Here is a 21607-nt window from a genome sequence, read left to right as displayed (position 1 = left end):
ATCAATTTGCAGACGCTCTTGCGAAACTTGCATCTTTGATTAATATGCCAGACAACATGGTAGAAATGCCTTTATACATCGAACGGTGGTCAGAACCAGCCTATGTACACCAAATTACAGATGAAGAAGGAAGCCCAGAGGAACCTTGGTTCCAAGCCATCCTAAACTTCAAACTCAATGGTACATATCCACCAGATATGGATAAGAGGAGACAACATGCCATACACCTGCTAGCCTCTCAATACCTCCTCATGCAAGGAGAATTGTATAAAAGAACACCTCTTGGTGTAGTTTTGCGTTGGCTTGATCATTCACAGGCAGAAAAAGTGATGGAAAAAGTTCACGATGGAGAATGCGGTCCTCACATGAGTGGACCCATGATGGTAAAGAAAATCACGCGTCTAGGATATTACTGGACGACAATGGAGTCAGATTGTATAAAATACGTCAAACATTGCCATAATTGCCAAATCTTCGAAAACGTGCAACACGTCCCTCCCTCACTGCTTTACATCATGACATGTTGATGGACAAGAGTTGGTCGTCACACATCCAATCAAACACATTTATAATACTCAACAAACAACTAGTTAGCGGTAAGTCGCGGTCGATCCATGGGACAGTGTGCTTTGGGTTCTAAGTCTATCTATCTCAATTTATGCTAGTGTCACAATTTGGTTGGTTTTGTAGTTGTGTCTAGACTAATGCAAGCAATAAAGTAAAACAAGCAATAAAAGGAAAGATGTAAACAAATGATTAAAAGTGCTAGGATATCATGGGGTCATAGGGGATTCATGGTGTTGATCATACAAACATGTTAACAATTATAAGCAAGCATTTAGTGTTATGGAGGAACCGAGTTGGTTTATGTCTTACGGTTCTTAGGAAGAGTTGGGTCCCGGAGCCGAATCGATTAGATTGTACAACACCTACAAGTCGACTTACTTTCCTTCTAATCAACTTCTATGCATGGTCTAACAAGACTCGAGTTGGTTTATATCTTAAAAGTCAAGTTGAATAGATAAGAGATGGTTGTAAATGCAAGGATTCATAGGCTTAGCATTTCATCAAACATAACATGTGCATAAAGTTGACATCACAACAAGCAAGCAAATTAATTATGTGAACATATTAGATTAAGCATGAATCAATCCCATGTTTGGTTTCCCTTAGTTACCCACTAATCCTAGCTAAGATACTACTCACTCATTATCAAGTTTAACATGCTAACAAGGTTTTCAATCATATTAACAAGGTAAAACATGATGAACAAGTAAGAAAGATTAACAATAATTAAAACAAGGATTAAGAGAATTATACCTATGGAGATTCCAAAATAATAATACAAAGAATAAAAGAAGAAACTTGATTGATTGATGAAGGATTGTCAATCCTCCAATAATAACCCAATAATCTTCAATTACCCAAAAGTAACAAACTTGAACAATAATTAAGGAGAGATTAATGTGAGATTTGTGGAAAGATTAAAGAGTAATCTATTCTAATCTATTCCTAATCTAATCTAAGAGGAATTTCTAATGTGGAGGCTCTCTACTCTAAAAACTTCATTTTCTTGATTATTTACAAGTGGGTTATATATAGTAGAGCTTCATTAGGTTAACTAAGGCTAAATTAGTAATTACATTTTTGAGTTTTAAGCAGGGAAATGCTAGTCTTTTCAGAAAGATGAGCATCTCGGCTGAAGACGTCGCAATCCGTCCGTCCAGGAGGGGAAGACGCTCGGATTCTTGCAGGGGTGGACGGGCGTCTTTCTGCTAATCCGCTCGGATTGTAGCAAAGGAATCCGAGCGTCTTTGAGGCTTGGATGCTCGGATTGTCATCTTGGACGGCCGTCTTGTTCCTTTGGACGCTCGGATTCTGCGTCAGAATCCTTTTCTTTACTTTCTTCTTATTCTTGTAGGATTAGTCTTTAGTTCTCGCCTCCTGTTCATACTAGTCCATCAAATATCGTCAATAAGCTTCCAAATATGCACGAAAGACGGGAAATTCCGCCTAATTATCTTCTTTCCTACAAAACATATGAAATGCACTAGGAAAGCAAAATAGAAAGCATTTGACGGATAGAATGGCTATGGAATGTTATAATAGTATGTAAAATAGGCTCAATTAAGGGACTAAATGTGCGCAAATAATGTTCACATCAAATATCCCCAAACCGAACCTTTACTCGTCCCGAGTAAAGAGGTGACAAAAACTAGACCTTTATTTAAACTATCCTAATAATATAGCCGATATGAGACAATTAGCGGGTCTCACTCCGCCCCTTCAACTCACAACAAGACAACCATGAGGTAGGATGCCTTCTTGCAAGGCAAGGCGGGTCTTGCCAAAATGGCGACACATCCAAACATTAAAGCACACAAAATCAAGTAATGGATGCATCTACAAAATAATAGCCACTTTCCTCATCTAAGTGGCGGAAATTATCTACAAGGGAAGCAATTCAAGGGTACATACTCCTTCATAGATGCAATTTCTTCAAACTACTAAGCCTAGAAGGATACCAATAAATCACCTCCAAGTTGTGTCAAGCTAGGGTACCTTTGTCCTCAATCGTTAAATGCTTTTGTCAAGAATAGACTCCCTATGGCGTTAGAAACACTGGAGGATCGCGGAATTCCCCCTCTTGCCTAGACAAGAAGAAGGGTCGTCCCCTCTTTACCATGCACAAAAATGGATACGATGGATAAAGGGATCGATAGTATTTGAGTTTCATTTGGTAGTTTGCTTTTTTTTGTTGTTTTTCCCCCCAATTTCTTGTGGCATATAACATTTGAGAACACTTTCTTTTGCCATTTCTTTTGATATTTGGCAATTCAATACTTGACAACTTTTCAACTTTTTGCATTTTCTTTTGAACATTTTCAAAGTCACCCCAATTAGTAACGAGGGTGCCTTATATTTGAAGTATATGAGTTTTCATTTTTGTTACTCCTCTTTTCTTTTGATGCAATTGCAAACTTTTTCTTTTCTTTTCTTTTCTTGAACTCAAATTTTTGAACAATTTCTTTTTGTTTGTGCCCATTCCCTTTGATGACAAAAATGTATGGTAGAACGTGGATGAATGATGGTTGCATGGTTTCAAGGGTCACCTTGGAATAAACGGTAGCCAAGGAGTTATCACACCACAAGGTACTCTTGACTAGGCCTTAATCTATGGCTCAAAGGATACTAGCATGACACATCCTAGGGTGTTTTACAAGTATTCTAACAAGCATAGTTTTAAGAAGAAAAAGCATCTACTAGGGCCTATATACACTTGTCAAGCTTCCCAAGTAGACGGTTTCGCAAAATTTTCTAACATGCAAACTACATGCCATGATGCAACTAACATTTATACATCCTAATGCATATGATTCTACCAACTAGTATGTCATATAAACTAAATGCAACTCCTAACAACACATAGATACACAAACCGCAACAACAAAATACACCACATTCTCCTTGACATGTAAGCCCATCCTCCTTATATGAAAAAGAAATGGAAGAGAAATAGAGATTAGAGCGATCATACCAAGCGGTCTTCATTTTCCCTTGCTAATGCCTCAAGTGTAGTGTTGTATCTATGTGAGAAGAGAACAAAAACACAAGTATATACAATTCTACACTACTAAATTAAAGAACATGTTTTTGGTTTTTGAAGTTTTCAAATTTTTATGGATTTTGTTTTTATGAAATTAAAAGACATATTTTTGTGATTTTTCGAAATTTTTCAATTTTTATGCATTTTTGGAATATAAATTCCCATCCTCCACTTTATTTTGGACATTGTCCTCAATGTACATGTAGGAGTAGGGATAAAAAGGAAATACATGTTTTTGGATTTTTGATTTTTTGAAATAAAGTACAAATGCAATGATATGATATGAATGAATGCATGCTCTAGCTAAATGTAATTCTATATGACATATATAACAAATGAATGCAATCTAAACTATACTATATGATGCATGATAAATGCTTAAGTCACCTATGATCAAACCTCCCCAAACCGATTTAAACACTAGTTCTACTGTAGAAAAGAATAGGATTGGTCATTAGTGGCTATGCATGAATTCTAGTCTATATGCAACTATCTACATGAGGTATATCACAATGCAAACTATACTAAATGCACTAACTAATGCAATATGAAATATAATACAAATGCAAGTGAAAGCTACACTAAAGGCAATGTATATACAAAAGAGAGAGGGAGAGAGAAGTATCATACAAATGGAGGTGATGAGGTAGGACTCTTTCACTCGTCATCATCCTCATCATGTTGGAGGTAGCCATACCAGTGAGAACTCCCTCCTTGGTCATACCCTCCTCCTTGACCCGAGTATCCTCCACCTTGGCCCGAGTATCCTCCACCTTGGCTAGAATGCCCTCCACCACCGAGATTCCAAGCTTGGTCCCCCTTGATTAGGGAACAAATGTTGTGGTTGGGCCCAAGAGGGCTTAGGGCCATTAGGGTCAATATACCCTTGTTGAGCCATTCGATAGTATTGGGGATAAAGGGCCAAGTAATTGTCGACCCTCCCTTCATGTACCCCGAGGTCCACTCTATTCATGAGGTTCATCAAGACATTAATACCCGGGGTATTGGGGATTTCCGGTTGGAATTTGGTATAAGGAGTAGGGTATGGTGGGATAGGCACATAGGAAGGTGGGTGAGTAGGCCTCGCCGGTATCCCACGAGGTACTTGTTGTTGGCGGGGTGCCTCTTCCCTTTGAGGGGGATTGCCGATGATTTGGATATCAAGGAGGTAGCTTGGCGTAGGCGAATACGGGCTCAATCTTGGGTCGGTGCCCGGTATATTCCAACCCGAAAGAATGATGGAGGTGCACCCTTTTGTGAGCCATTCTACACTCCCTTCTTGAGTGTAGTTACACCACCGGTGGTGGATAAAGACGGCGTGTTCGTCAATCAAAGTACTCCCCTCAAGAGGAGCATAAATCCCACGGGAGTTGTGTAACACCCCCTCATACCAAGGTACCTTACCAGGACCACCCAAGTATGAAAGACTGTTACCATCTCGGTTGCCCGAGGTTAGTACATATCAAAAGCGTCTGAACTGAGCACATTTATTAAAGTAATGTAGAATGTAAAGTTTACAATATCCAAATCCAAATATTGTCTAACGAATACAACTTCAAAGTCTTAATAATAAAAGGAAACTCGCTAAGACTCAGACAGTGATGCTATGACTCGTGGTGGCAATTCTCCCAATGAAATCCCCAAGCTCTCACTAGCAAAACCTGTCAAGCCTGCTCACCATCCCCGAATGGATCACCGCAGATTACACAAACAACAACGGGGTCAGTATTATGCAACAACAAGACAAACAAATGCAATACACGTCCGATCATCGTCAACTCCCAATCACCCTGTCTCACACAGTAACTGACTACACACTAAAGTGTGTAGCCCTGCCAGATTACCCATCGCAACAGGTAATCCTCGCCGCCAGTGGGTGACCGCAGCCGATCCCACCTAGTCCAGCTCCTCAACGAGCGACAATAATCCCTGTCCCTTAATGTGCACATCCCCTCCCGTGGCGGGTTCCACGGAGGGCGAACTAGGGTGTGAAGCCACTCCCGCAAGTGACTCCACCACAATTCCAAACACATGACATTACCGTCATCTCAATCCCCTCACACCAACACTGTCACAACAATCTCCATATAACGATGATCAATAGACAACGATAAATACAACAATATGTCATGTAAAGCACATCAACTGAGTAGGGAAACCATACCTTAGCAATCACAGCAGTATGCAAGCACGGACAATCAAAAAGGCTCCTCTACGAAGTCTTCTCCTATACAATGATCACACAATACAATTACACTTTGTACAATTCCCGACATTCCCTTCCCATATAAATGTACAGTAACCCAAAAGATACAGTAATTACAAAGGTAGGACTTACCAACAAAGCAACAAGAGTTTATACGGAAGAATCACCGCGAATTATCGACACAAGGATGCTACGAAATGCTCAAAGGGATGATTAGGGAATGATTTGGTTAGGATTAGGGCACGTAGAATGTTAACGCTGTGAAAAGTGAAATTAGAAACCGACGCGGAATTATAAAATACCCTAATCATTCCTTAATCAAACCGTCGAAATATAACCTCGCCAAACCGGACACTCGGTCGAGTGTGACGACACTCGGCCGAGTGGCCTACACTCGGTCGAGTATTCACTATACTCGGCCGAGTGTTCCTCGGCAGAACCGAAATAACTCACACAAAGAGCACTACTCGACCGAGTAGGCTCTACTCGGTCGAGTAGGCTCCTAAGGAAATCCGTCTTTATTCAATCTTTCCCCCTAAAAAGAACTTCGTCCCGAAGTTCACACTCAACTATACACAAACACAACACCACGACACAAGACTCTAACCAACCCATGAGACAATTCCAAGGAACTACACAAGAATCACTACAAATTACCCCAAACACATCTCCCGACACGAAACAACCAAAGTAAGGAAGGCACAAAACACTATCGCGACCATCTCCTACCCCCTTAAAAGACAACGGTTACGTCCCCGTAACCAAACGTACACGATCAAAAGGTTAGGGAAGCGGTCTCGCATAGCTTCCTCAGCTTCCCATGTGGCTTCCTCCACGTTATGGTTAGACCACAGAACTTTGAGTAAGACCGTCTCACCCGTCCGGGTTTTACGAACCTTGCGATCAAGAATCTCTTTTGGAATTTCGGCATATGACAAGGATTCATCAAGTTCGATGTTCTCCATCTCGAGAATGTGCGACGGATCACTCACATATTTCCGGAGTTGAGACACATGAAAAACATTGTGAACTCTATCCAAAGCTGGTGGTAAAGCTAACCTGTAGGCTACCTCGCCAACACGGTCCAGAATTTCATAAGGACCTATAAACTTTTGGCTTAGCTTCCCCTTTTTCCCAAACCTCATAACACCTCGCATAGGTGACACTTTCAAAAGCACCTTGTCACCTACCGCGAACTCAATGTCCCTGCGGTGTAAGTCGGCGTAGCTCTTTTGACGATCTTGAGCTGCTCTCATCTTTTGGCGAATCAACTGGATTTGCTCAACCATATCCTGAACCAACTGTGGTCCTAGAACCACTGTCTCGGAACTATCATCCCAACAAACTGGACTTCGGCATTTCCGGCCATACAAAGCTTCAAAAGGTGCCATCCCAATGCTTGTATGATAACTATTATTGTATGAAAACTCGATCAAATCAAGTCTGTCTTCCCAACTGCCTCCAAAGTCCATAACACATGCCCTTAACATGTCTTCTAAGGTCTTGATGGTTCGTTCTGTTTGACCATCGGTTGCCGGATGAAAAGCTGTACTCATCTTCAGCGTTGTGCCCATCAACTCTTGCAGTTCTTGCCAAAACTTTGATATGAACCTCGCATCACGATCGGAAACAATATCTTTCGGAATTCCATGTAACCGAACCACATGTTTTACGTAGCCCAAAGCCACCGTGCATCTTAGACCAAGTATCTTTCATTGGAACAAAATGGGCTGACTTGGTTAGCCGATCAACAATCACCCAAATCATGTTATTACCTTGTTGTGACCTAGGTAACCCCACAATGAAGTCCATAGAGATCGACTCCCATTTCCACTCGGGCACTGTCAGGGACTGAATCTTACCTTGAGGTCTCCTTTGTTCACCTTTGACCCTTTGGCAAGTCAAACATCTAGCCACAAACTCAGCTACCTCCCTCTTCATGTTCGGCCACCAAAAAGTCTTCTTAAGGTCTCTGTAAAGCTTGTCACCACCCGGGTGAACCGAATAAGGAGTGCAATGAGCCTCGAGACAAGATCATTCTCCTTAACTCGCATCGTCAGAACACACCATCTCCCATCAAAACGAACACTCCCATCTGGATGTATAGAGAACCTAGATCTTTGCTCCGCTCTCTACCGCTGACTTCCACTCCTGGATTTTAGGATCAAGCTCTTGCTTCCCTTTGATGTTTTCATACAACTCCGGCTCGATCGTCAAATCCCCGATGGTATTCCCCTCTCGAATCATAAAGATCCCCAATCTAGACATCTCATCTCTCAACTTCAAAGAAAGACATAGCCGTGCATAGCGAATGAACGCTCTTCCTACTCAAAGCATCTGCGACAACATTAGCCTTACCCTCGTGATAGATGATCTCCATATCATAATCTCCAATCAGCTCCATCCACCGCCTCTGTCGCATGTTAAGCTCCTTCTGAGTGTAGATATACTTTAGACTCTTATGATCAGAGGACACCTTAAAAGTTGCGCCGTAAAGGTAGTGTCTCCAAATCTTAAGTGCGAACACAATCGCACCTGACTCCCAAATCATGAGTAGGGTAGTTTTCCTCATATTGCTTCAACTGCCTCGAAGCATAAGCTATTACTCTCCCTCCCTGCATCAAGACACAACCAAGACCGTTCTTTGAAGCGTCGGTATACACCTCAAAGTTCTCACAACCCTCGCAAGGCTAGGATAGGAGCCGTGGGTCAAGCGTTCTTTTAGGTCCAAACGCCCTTTCACAACTCTCATCCCAAATAAATTTGACTTCTTTCCTCATCAAGGATGTCATAGGCCGTGCTATAGTAGAGAAATCTTTCACAAATCTCCTGTAGTAGCCGGCAAGGCCTAAGAAACTCCGAATCTCAGCAACATTCTTCGGCGATTCCCACTTGGTAACGGCCTCAATCTTACTAGGATTCACAGATACCCCTTTCTTGGATATTACATGGCCTAGAAAAGCCACTTCCTCTAACCAGAACTCACACTTGGATAACTTGGCATAGAGCTGATTTTCCCTCAAAGTCTGCAAAACTATCCTCAAGTGCTCTTCGTGCTCTTCTTTAGACTTGGAATATACTAGGATATCGTCGATGAAAACGACCACAAACTTATCCAAAAACGGTGTGAAGATCCGGTTCATCAAATCCATAAAAGCTGCTGGCGCATTGGTCAACCCAAAAGGCATCACTACATACTCGTAGTGACCATAGCGAGATCGGAATGCTGTTTTAGGAATATCCTCGTCTGCTATCCTCAGCTGATGATACCCCGACCTCAGATCAATCTTAGAGAATACACCAGCTCCACTTAGCGATCGAACAAATCATCAATCCTCGGAACGGATACTTGTTCTTCATCAACCCGATTGAGCTCTCTGTAATCAATGCACAATCTCATACTCCCATCTTTCTTCTTTACGAAAAGAACTGGAGCTCCCCACGGTGACACGCTAGGCCTGATGTAACCCTTGTCTAACAACTCATGTAACTGCTTCTTCAACTCAGCCAACTCCTTAGGTGCCATACGATAAGGTGCTTTAGATATAGGACCTGTTCCCGGCTTAAGCTCCACGCTAAAATCGACATCCCTCTTGGGAGGCAAACTCGGTATCTCCTCAGGAAATACATCTTCAAATTCGTTCACCACGGAAATCTCAGAAGTTGTCGGCGGCTCTACTCGATGATCTCTCACATGACAGAGGATTAAGGGACACTTCTTCCTTAAACATGACTTTAAAGTCATAACTGCTATAAACCTACACTTAGGCTTTACCACAAACCCTCTATAGGACACTTTAACACCCTTGGGACTCTTTAAAGACACTCTCTTCTGTCTACAATCTATCCTGGCATCATACCTACCCAGCCCGGTCCATCCCGACAATCACCTCAAACCCATCCTTAGGAAACTCTAACAATGTTTCTTGGTAAATCTACCCCTCCAATCACCATAGATATACCCTTATATAACTTGAGACACGACACGGACTCCCCCGAAGGTATGAACACATCATCTTTTACAACCTCAAACTTGCCCAAACCCATAGACACCGCATGACTCTTAGACACAAAAGAATGTGTAGCCCCTGAATCAAACAAAACAAAAGACGGTACATTATTAACAAGAAAGGTACCGGTAACTACATGAGCATCATCCTGTGCTTCCCGCTTATCCATCATGAAGAGCTTTCCACTTTGTTCTTCTGTCCTCCACCCCGAATCAAGCATTGGAGGTGCTCGGCTTAGCCGCCGAATCTGGGTGACACCGTTATTCTCGCGCGATAAGATCCACCACTACCGCGGTTGTAACCGCCCGGTTACCCCGTCCACCTCTCGTTGCCCCATGCACCTCCCCGGTCGGCTACTAGCAAAACTCGAGTCGGCCCCGAGAGAAATTTCCGATCGAGCTCTGAACCATTGCGGGCTTGTAGCTCGTGCATTCCCGCCTTTTGTGGCCTATACCACCACAGTTGAAACACGTAAGGTTGGTGTTGTCACTCACAGCCCGACCCCCGTTCTTTCCCCAACCACGAGAACCTCCAGAGAAACCAGCTCCACTAGAGAAAGCTTTAGCATGGTTGAAATTCCCTTTCTTGTTGGTTGGCTGATTGTTATTCCCACTATCGGCCTTCCTCTTTTCGAGTGCCCTCTCCTCAATCTCCCTTGAGAGATCCACCATTCTCTCGGCTTGACCCGCTCTCGAGATACACTTCCTTGAGGTCGAGCAACCCCGGCCGCATACGACTCACGATCTTAGCGACAAGCCCCTCTCAAATCGGAGGGCCAAACCTTTCTCGTCCGAGCCGCAAATCTTCCACATAACGAGATAGCTCCACAAATCGATGATAGTAATCGATGATCGTCATCATCTCCTCAGACATAGTGAAAGATTCAAAGTCGGATCTCATCTTGTGTCGGATATGCTCTGGCACAAACTGCTCTCTCATAGCACTCTTCAACCCAGACCACGGAATAGCCCCTTCCTCCTGGTAATAAGCTCTAGCATCATCCTTGACGTTCTGCCACCAAACTGCAGCTTCTCCTCTTAGGTAATAGACAACCTGTTCAACAATCATATCCTCGGGGCACTTAACCATTTCCATGAGAGCTTCTATCTCACGGTGCCACTTCTCGAGCAGCCTTGGTTCGCCTACCCCGTCATACGTGGGAGGGTGGAAACGAGCGATGTTGATGCTAAGCTGGGTTGCATCCACATTTCTCTCGTTTCCTTTTCCCACATTTTTGAGAGCCTCAAGGAGAGCCTCTTGTTGCTCAATCATGCGAGCAACCTCGTCAACAGACATCTCCGAAGCTTGGATCTGTGCGGGAGTTCTTTTGGGCGGCATTTTGAGCTGATAAGAAAGAAAGAAACGTAAACAAATGCTCAAAATTTAACCTCCCTCCGCCATAAGAACACTCGGCCGAGTATAAATAACACTCGGTCGAGTAAAGAGCACTCGGTCGAGTATCCTCTCAGATACTCGGTCGAGTATCGACTCCAGAGACAAACATTAAAACACAAAAAGGAGCACTCGGTCGAGTATAGCGACACTCGGCCGAGTGGACCATACTCGGTCGAGTGGACCCCCATACTCGGTCGAGTTACCATAAACGATGGCGATTGCTACTTTCCTTCAAACAACACTCGGTCGAGTTCTCTTATGCTCGACCGAGTACTCAATACTCGGTCGAGTTCCTAACATGCTCGGCCGAGTAACACTATTTACAGGTTAACACTTTACGATCCCTCTATCATACTCAGTATTCTCATAACAATTACGCAAGAACTCAAAAGCCATGTTATAACACCTCAGCATGCGATACATATATTACAACTTTAACACCATATTGTAAACATATCAACATCCAATTTATTCATACGCTACATCCAGCGTTGAAATCACAACCGTCTCATCAATTACTTCTCCCATCACAACAGTTAAGAATTTCATCACACATTTATACAATTATCGACTTTTACTAACATGCATCTTCACATACGGACACATACAAGGCCTAATCCTCATCACACTTTCCCCAAGTTACCGGCTCGAGTTAGTAAGGGCCATTATGCGACTCCGGGACGTCTCCCGAGTCTTTGCGGTAGCTCCAAACTACTCTCCCCGGGTTCATTTTAGTTAGACTCCCTAGGTTCATTAAAATCATTTGTTTAGGTGCCGGAATCTTCGGCTCTGATACCACTTTGTAACACCCCCTCATACCAAGGTACCTTACCAGACCACCCAAGTATGAAAGATCATACCATCTCGGTTGCCCGAGGTTAGTACATATCAAAAGCGTCTGACTGAGCACATTTATTAAAGTAATGTAGAATGTAAAGTTTACAATATCCAAATCCAAATATTGTCTAACGAATACAACTTCAAAGTCTTAATAATAAAAGGAAACTCGCTAAGACTCGAGAAGGTGATGCTATGACTCGTGGTGGCAATTCTCCCAATGAAATCCCCAAGCTCTCACTAGCAAAACCTGTCAAGCCTGCTCACCATCCCCGAATGGATCACCGCAGATTACACAAACAACAACGGGGTCGGATTATGCAACAACAAGACAAACAAATGCAATACACGTCCGATCATCGTCAACTCCCAATCACCCCGTCTCACACAAGAATCGACTACACACTAAAGTGTGTAGCCCCGCCAGATTACCCATCGCAACAGGTAATCCTCGCGCCATGGGTGACCGCAGCCGATCCCACCTAGTCCAGCTCCTCAACGAGCGACAATAATCCCTGTCCCTTAATGTGCACATCCCCTCCCGTGGCGGGTTCCACGGAGGGCGAACTAGGGTGTGAAGCCACTCCCGCAAGTGACTCCACCACAATTCCAAACACATGACATTACCGTCATCTCAATCCCCTCACACCAACACTGTCACAACAATCTCCATATAACGATGATCAATAGACAACGATAAATACAACAACATGTCATGTAAAGCACATCAATCGAGTAGGGAAACCCTACCTTAGCAATCACAGCGGTATGCAAGCACGGACAATCAAAAAGGCTCCTCTACGAAGTCTTCTCCTATACAATGATCACACAATACAATTACACTTTGTACAATTCCCGACATTCCCTTCCCATATAAATGTACAAAGAACCCAAAAGATACAGTAATTACAAAGGTAGGACTTACCAACAAAGCAACAAGAGTTTATACGGAAGAATCACCGCGAATTATCGACACAAGGATGCTACGAAATGCTCAAAGGGATGATTAGGGAATGATTTGGTTAGGATTAGGGCACGTAGAATGTTAACGCTGTGAAAAGTGAAATTAGAAACCGACGCGGAATTATAAAATACCCTAATCATTCCTTAATCAAACCGTCGAAATATAACCTCGCCAAACCGGACACTCGGTCGAGTGTGACGACACTCGGCCGAGTGGCCTACACTCGGTCGAGTATTCACTATACTCGGCCGAGTGTTCCTCGGCAGAACCGAAATAACTCACACAAAGAGCACTACTCGACCGAGTAGGCTCTACTCGGTCGAGTAGGCTCCTAAGGAAATCCGTACTGTTACAAGTTGAACCCGGGGCAAAGGAAATTGGCCAAAATAGTAACTAGACCTCCCATTATGAAGGTCTTGAGTTGGGTGGTCCCTTGAGCAAAATCATGAAACCTTGTAAGTATCTCAAGGGGGGTGTTGAAGTTATAGCGCCTCGTCCCCCGAACATTTAAATAGGACTCAAGAAATGTTAAATCAATGAGAGTACACCTATCTTGTTCGTACCTCCCATTGATGGTACCGGCCACAAAGCATTCGGTGATCCGAACCACCGGATGTTGGATGGAGAAGGTATAGCATTGCTTTAGATGGGTAAAATCCCTCCCGGAAATAGCCTTCCAAAGTAGGTCCACATCGAAATCAGCGGGTTTATCGGTATAGTTGGTTGGCACAACAAGACCGAAAATGTGGGCAAATTGATCAAGTGTAAGGCTATGGTCTAGGTTGCACAACGTAAACTCCATGCTCACATTGGTTCGAGTGTTCGTGACAATATGAAGGCTACTAAAAAATTCCAGGGTGAGACTAAGGTACGTCTCCTCATGGGCATGGAAAGGTTTTCCAATCCCTAAGCCATCAAAGAACATCTCGGTGTGGTACCTTATCCCAAGGACTTCCAACACCTTAGTATCTATGAATTAAGTGGGTTCATAGTTCTTACCTAGCAATTCGACAAACTTCTTGCGGTGGGCATCGGAGGCGAAGAGTACCTCTTGGAAGTACTCAAGTTGCTCTATTCTTCCTCTTATGATGGGACGGAAGTTCCTTGGAGGCACTACCTCTTGCGGGGTTGAAGAGGATGAACCCTTGCGTTTCCTCCCGGCGGATTCAACAAATTTCTTAGCCTTGCCTTTGAGATTCATCATCTTGAAGTTGAGGAAATGGGGTTTTTGTTGGCTTTTGATGTGAGGGGAGTGTTTTTGGGGATGAATATGAGTGATTTAGGGTTAGATAAGGTGAAGAAATGAGGGAGAAAGGGGGTGTTTTTATAGAAGAAAAGGGGAAGCCGAGCGGATAAGGGTGGGGCATGGGCAGATGATTCGAGAAAAACACCCGAATCCGAGCGTCTTTTATGCGGGACGAGCGTCTTGTCTCTGCAGAATCCGAGCGTCTTCCTTAAAATCCGCTCGGATTTTGTGACAGGAACTTTACAATTTCTGAAGTAGGCAAAAGACGAGCGTCTTCGTTGCGGGACGGGCGTCTTACTTTGGACGAGCGGGTTTTCGAAAATCCGCTCGGATTTCGTAACAGTTTCAAAACTTTGCTTCAGGTGTTTTTCAGGACGAGCGTCCCGTGGGGAAAACGAGCGTCTTTATTGAAGACGAGCGTCTTTGGCGCAATCCGCTCGGATTGTGTGACAGCGCTGAACAGTAATCTGGAGAGGGCCTTGGACGAGCGTCCGGCCCTCGGGACGAGCGTCTTTCGCTGCTTTCCTTCCTTTTCTTTCTTTTCTTTGCACAATCATACCCTTTCACCAATTTGTTATTCCTCCTTATCTTTTTCTGAAATTTTGCTCAATAAAAATGTAAGAAAACTCTCTCTGACTACTCTCATGCAATAAATTAAATACAAATGCAAAAATGTACAATATTATACAAAGTAAGAATTCCAAGAAATATCTTACAAATGGTGGTTTAAGATAGGACTCCACCAAACTAGTTCAAATTGTAGAAATTCTTGTCCATAGAGCTCAAGGCTCTTAATAGGAGATCAAAAGCTTGTGAACAAGCTCCAAATAAACACAAGTATGGTTTGCTTAACTTCAAGACGAAGCTTGGCCAAAGGACTTTGTCATTCATTCTTGTTTTCTTTCCCTTCTTGGCACTTGAATATTCACGATCCTTCAAACCAATAGGCCCATGATTCTTGTCAACACTAGGTATGAAGTATGGTTCATTTTCATCCGGAGACTTCCACTCACCAACTTCTTCTTCAATTTTGGTGATGATGATAGCATTTGAATTTGTCAATCCTTCAAGAGTAGAAAGAGAATTCTCATGGCATTGACGACCGAGTTCCTTAGAAGTTGTCATTGTGGGTGCCAAATTTCCACAAGTAGCTTCACGTGCAAGTTTCTCTTTGAGCTTTTCCACCAAGTAGCTTTTGTATGATGCTTTGACCTTTTGGAGAAGGTCCACCATATCTTGTTCAACGATCATTGGCTCCATGATAGGTGTCAAGTAGTCTTCATGGGAAATAGGGAAAGGACATTCATCTTCATGATAGGATATCTCAAATGTCTCAAGGATAGGCTCCTCAAGCAAGGTGATATTACAAGTCTATCCCTTTGGTTCGTCATCATGGTTGCTATCTTCATATGAATCATGAATGGGGGCTTCATTTGACTCTTTCTCCAACGTCTCAACATTCACTTCAAATGACACACCCTCATACTCACAAAGGCTAAGAGTATTTGGCTTACTCAACCTCAAATCTTCCTCATCAAATACCACACTTTCATACTCACAAAAGCTCAAGGAGATTGGCTCTTCCCATTTTTCATTTTCCATATCAAAAGTTACTACTTCAAATTCACATTCATGATCAATGTTTAAGGAAAGGTGGGGAGTGGTTGCTTGGGATTCTTTCATTTGGGCAATTTAAATCTCCAATTCCTCACCTTGGGCAATAATGCCTTGAAGAACATTGTCCCTCTTTTGGCTTTCCTCTAGCATTTGTTTGAAGAAGTTTTGTTGATCTTCCATCATTTGGAAAATCATATTTTGAATGGGTTCATCTTCTTGTTGTGGGTGGGTGTGAAAGTAGTTGTATTGTGGCAATTGAAATTCATTATGAGGTGGGTATTGAGTGGGTGGTTATTGTGGATATTAGATGTGAGTGTTTTGGTTAGAAAATTTGGGGTAGTAGTTAGGATGTTCATTGTATGAGTAGTAAGGTAGGTTTGGGTTGACTTGCTCCTCAAACTCCCCATACCCATAGTCATACTCAAAAGATCCAACACATACTCCATATGTCAAGTCTTGAGCCATCATAGCTAAGACAAGGAAACGACTACAAGCATGGAAACTACACAAAAACGGTAAGAACAGTCCTTGCGGAACACGTTCCTCAAGGTGAAAGCACAATTAAAATAGACAAACAAGTAAGAACTTAATCACCTAGCACCATCCCCGGCAACGGCGCCATTTTGATGGACAAGAGTTGGTCGTCACACATCCAATCAAACACATTTATAATACTCAACAAACAACTAGTTAGCGGTAAGTCGAGGTCGATCCATGGGACGGTGTGCTTTGGGTTCTAAGTCTATCTATTTCAATTTATGATAATGTCACAATTTGGTTGGTTTTGTAGTTGTGTCTAGACTAATGCAAGCAATAAAGTAAAACAAGCAATAAAAGGAAAGATGTAAACAAATGATTAAAAGTGCTAGGATATCATGGGGTCATAGGGGATTCATGGTGTTGATCATACAAACATGTTAGCAATTATAAGCAAGCAATTAGTGTTGTGGAGGAACCGAGTTGGTTTATGTCTTACGGTTCTTAGGAAGAGTTGGGTCCCGGAGCCAAATCGATTAGATTGTACAACACCTACAAGTCGACTTACTTTCCTCCTAATCAACTTCTATGCATGGTCTAACAAGACTCGAGTTGGTTTATATCTTACAAGTCAAGTTGAATAGATAAGAGATGGTTGTAAATGCAAGGATTCATAGGCTTAGCATTTCATCAAACATAACATGTGCATAAAGTTGACATCACAACAAGCAAGAAAATTAATTATGTGAACATATTAGATTAAGCATGAATCAATCCCATGTTTGGTTTCCCTTAGTTACCCACTAATCCTAGCTAAGAGACTACTCACTCATTATCAAGTTTAACATGCTAACAAGGTTGTCAATCATATTAACAAGGTAAAACATGATGAACAAGTAAGAAAGATTAACAATAATTAAAACAAGGATTAAGAGAATTATACCTATGGAGATTCCAAAATAATAATGCAAAGAATAAAAGAAGAAACTTGATTGATTGATGAGAAGGGTTGTCAATCCTCCAATAATAACCCAATAATCTTCAATTACCCAAAAGTAACAAACTTGAACAATAATTAAGGAGAGATTAATGTGAGATTTGTGGAAAGATTAAAGAGTAATCTATTCTAATCTATTCCCAATCTAATCTAAGAGGAATTTCTAATGTGGAGGCTCTCTACTCTAAAAACTTCATTTTCTTGATTATTTACAAGTGGGGTATATATAGTAGAGCTTCATTAGGTTAACTAAGGCTAAATTAGTAATTACATTTTTGAGTTTTAAGCAGGGAAATGCTAGTCTTTTCGGAAAGATGAGCATCTCAGCTGAAGACGTCGCAATCCGTCCGTCCAGGAGGGGAAGACGCTCGGATTCTTGCAGGGGTGGACGGGCGTCTTTCTGAAAATCCGCTCGGATTGTAGCAAAGGAATCCGAGCGTCTTTGAGGCTTGGACGCTCGGATTGTCATCTTGTACGGCCGTCTTGTTCCTTTGGACGCTCGGATTTTGCGTCAGAATCCTTTTCTTTACTTTCTTCTTATTCTTGTAGGATTAGTCTTTAGTTCTCGCCTCCTCTTCATACTAGTCCATCAAATATCGTCAATAAGCTTCCAAATATGCACGAAAGACGGGAAATTACGCCTAATTATCTTCTTTCCTACAAAACATATGAAATGCACTAGGAAAGCAAAATAGAAAGCATTTGACGCATAGAATGGCTATGGAATGTTATAATAGTATGCAAAATAGGCTCAATTAAGGGACTAAATGTGCGCAAATAATGTTCACATCACATGTCCTTGGCCATTTTTTGCTTGGGGAATCGACATCATTGGGAAGATCACCCCACTCGGAACGGGAGGTCATTGTTTCATTTTGGTAGCTATCGACTATTTTACTAAATGGGTTGAAGCAGCATCCTATACTGCTCTTACAGCTAAACATGTGGCGAAGTTCATACAAACCAATATCATCTGTCGATACGGTTGCCCGCATGAGATCATTAGTGACAATGGATCACATTTCCAAGTCGAAGCTGCGCAATTGCTAGCCAAATACAAAATCAAGCACCATCATTCCTCGCCTTATAGAACTCAAACTAATAGCGCGGTAGAGGCAGGTAACAAAAAATGTCGTCATGATCCTCAAGAAAATGATCGATAATTATCGAGATTGGCCTAGCAAAATACCTTTTGCGCTATGGGGTTATCGCACATCAGTTAGGACGCCCACTGGGGCTACTCCTTTCTTTCTAACCTATGGCATGGAAGCTGTGCAACCTGTCGAACTAGAAATCCCGTCTTTACGCATCTTGCTTGAAAGTCAAATTCCAGAAGCTGGATGGAATAGGGATCGTTATAAGGAACTCATCTTCTTGGATGAACGAAGGTTACGCGCATTGCATAACGTGCAAACATATCAGGCACGTATCAAATGCGCCTTCAATAAATGGGTTAAGCCCAGGAACATCAAAGAAGGAGACTTGGTGCTCAAATCAGTCAGAGCTCTTCTACCTGTCGATCCACGTGGAAAGTTTAAACCCAACTGGGCTGGACCTTTCCTAGTCAAGTCTATACTCTCGGGGGGTGTGGTTAGGATTACAAACCTAGATGGGAATGAATTTGTTAACCCAACAAACCTCGACCAACTGAAGCGATATTACACTTAGTATAGGACAGAAACGCGCCTCGCGTAACACCCACGTGCCGCTCGTGCGACACGAAATAAAATGGCCCTTTGCCCGCTGGAATAAAGCTTATGTCACTTTGCTCTTGCATTTCGGCATTTCGACATCCTCATATCACCAAATAAATTGAATTGTATTTTAGGAGTAAGTAAAGCTCATGCTTATTTTCTAAAAGTTCATTACAAGCTCTTGCTCTGAACAATTATTCATTCACATTTATTCGAACTACGCACATGGTTTGATTTCATTTTTTAAATAAATACGTAGGCAATCCTTCACAGGATACAACCCATTATTTTAAAATGTAAATAGAAGAACATTTGTATTTGCATTTGAAATTCGATAAGAATAATAAAAGGAAATTATAATAGTTTCTTAACTAATTGATATTTTATTCATTTGTCCCATAAATAGTAATAATATTTCAAATAATAAAAATGCTTAAAATAAATGCTAGGCTAGGATTCTAAAAACCCCGCCGTTTATTACAACTTAAATAATAATAAATAAATACTATAATAAATGACTAAGGCTATTCTTCCATCTTCCCTTTGCCTTTGTCACCCTTGTCATACTTCTTGTCTCGACCACGAGCCGGGCGCTCTTGTGCTATCTCCGACCTAATCACCAAAGGTCTCTCTCGCGGTCTAGCCTTGCCATTTCGATCCATCACCATCTCTACGGCAGAAGTGGTCTTCGGTTTCTTTGACGGATGAACGACTCGGAATCCGGCCTCTTCTTCCTCCTCAGTCAAGTACTTTTGGTTTTCCTTTGCTACCTCACGAATCTTGTAATCAGCGGGCTCATGCTTCCTCAATTTCTCACGCTCTTCAGGAGTACCAACCTTCCTCCATTGCAAGTATGAGTAAAATACCCATAAGGAGCCAACAGGAACTGGTATGAACTACATGTTCCTTTGAGCCCACTTGAATGCCCACTCTCGACAAATCTCTATAGTATGTGCCAATGCAGTTTGAGGGACGGTGTCAAGCTTCAGAATCTTCTGCTTAAGGCCCACTTGCCTCATCAACCTCTCCGGATAAATGCAAATCATGAATTCCAAGCCAGGGATACGAACTGACCGTGTCAGGTCCAAAGATGAGACTCCAGTGACTGACCTGATATGCCACCACGGCACGATCCACCGGATCAGAGGACCTCCTTCATTCTTCAATTTATTTTCCCAGTAATTGCAAATCCGAGTGAAGTCCACCATATAGAGTCTGGTTGTCATTGCAATCGATCGATCATGGTATCCTGACACATTAACTGGGGGTTCGATCAATCGCAGCCGCTCCATCAGCCAAACCTGCAAAGAAAGATGGGGATTAATACCCTTTCATCAACCAAAAAAAAAGAAGAAAAAATAATAAAAAAAACGGTTGACAAAAAAAAAAGAAGAAGAAGGAAAGTGGGTTCTTACCTGCAGAATGATGGGACTTCCCAAATAAGGAAGCTCGCGGTTGGCCTTTCTGTTATCCAAACCAAGAATGGTCTCTCCTAAGCAAAGGCATGATGGGCTCTTGCGCAGCTCCATTTGTTCTACTAGGCTCAGAAAATGAGGATCCCCTCTCATCTCCTTGTCAACATGCCCTTTAAGGACATAGCAGTGAAGTAGATAAAACCTGAAGGCTCTGCGCCTCGCAACATAAGAAATAGAAGGGTCTTCCCTATTTATAAATCGGTCAATAAAGTCAAACATACGGACTCATTTCGAGGTCACAAGACGGTCAACCTCAGCCTTGGTCAATCCGAGCAAGTCTCTAAATTTACTCTTATATCCTTGAGAGCTAAAAGGTACAGCGGGTGCATTCTTCGGGTCTCATCCTCCAATAGCAGCTATTTCTTCAGGGAAAGGACAAATACATGAAAATTCGGGTCCCAATAATCAAGACAGGCATCCAAGAAAGGTTTCACAATCTTCACTAATTTGAGACTCAAGATCGATCCCAAATTAAACGCATCCATGTCATGTTTCTCAACATTCGTGAACTCATTCGTCCACTCCTTGAGACGGTTTTCAAAAGCATCCATGATTTTGAAAATTTTTATGAAGATATGGGAGCTTTTGTGTGATAGACGGAATAAAGATGAAGGAATTGTGTGAATAAAAGCTTCCCCGAAGTCTCTATTTATACTAAACGCAATTTCCTAATTTCTGTCGAGGTCTGACTAGCTGGGGAAATATCGCAGCATCTGCTGCGCCTCTTCCCCAGGCTGTTTTCCGTGATTTTCAGCTTTGGATCTTTCCTAATTTGTTTCTGCTATAATTTCCTATTCCTATAGGTTATTATTTCGGTAATTTCGTCAAATTACCAAATTTTATATTTCCTAATTCTTTTCGGGTTCGCTTTTCGAGACGAACTCGACATGTTCGCCAAACAAGCACACTTACCCACGTTGTTTTATTTTCTTTTTAAAGGAATCATTTCACTCGTCGTTTTCACTACATTTCACACTTATACATTTCTTTTTAAGTTTTTTTTAGGGGGTAGCCCTCCCTACCGTCCGGTCATTTCGCTCATTTTCGGGCATTTTCGTCATTTTTGCTCATTTTCGGGCACT

This window comes from Silene latifolia, unplaced genomic scaffold, assembly GCF_048544455.1.
Source record: "Silene latifolia isolate original U9 population unplaced genomic scaffold, ASM4854445v1 scaffold_132, whole genome shotgun sequence".
NCBI classification, from domain to species: Eukaryota; Viridiplantae; Streptophyta; class Magnoliopsida; order Caryophyllales; family Caryophyllaceae; genus Silene; species Silene latifolia.
This window is presented reverse-complemented; position numbering follows the sequence as displayed.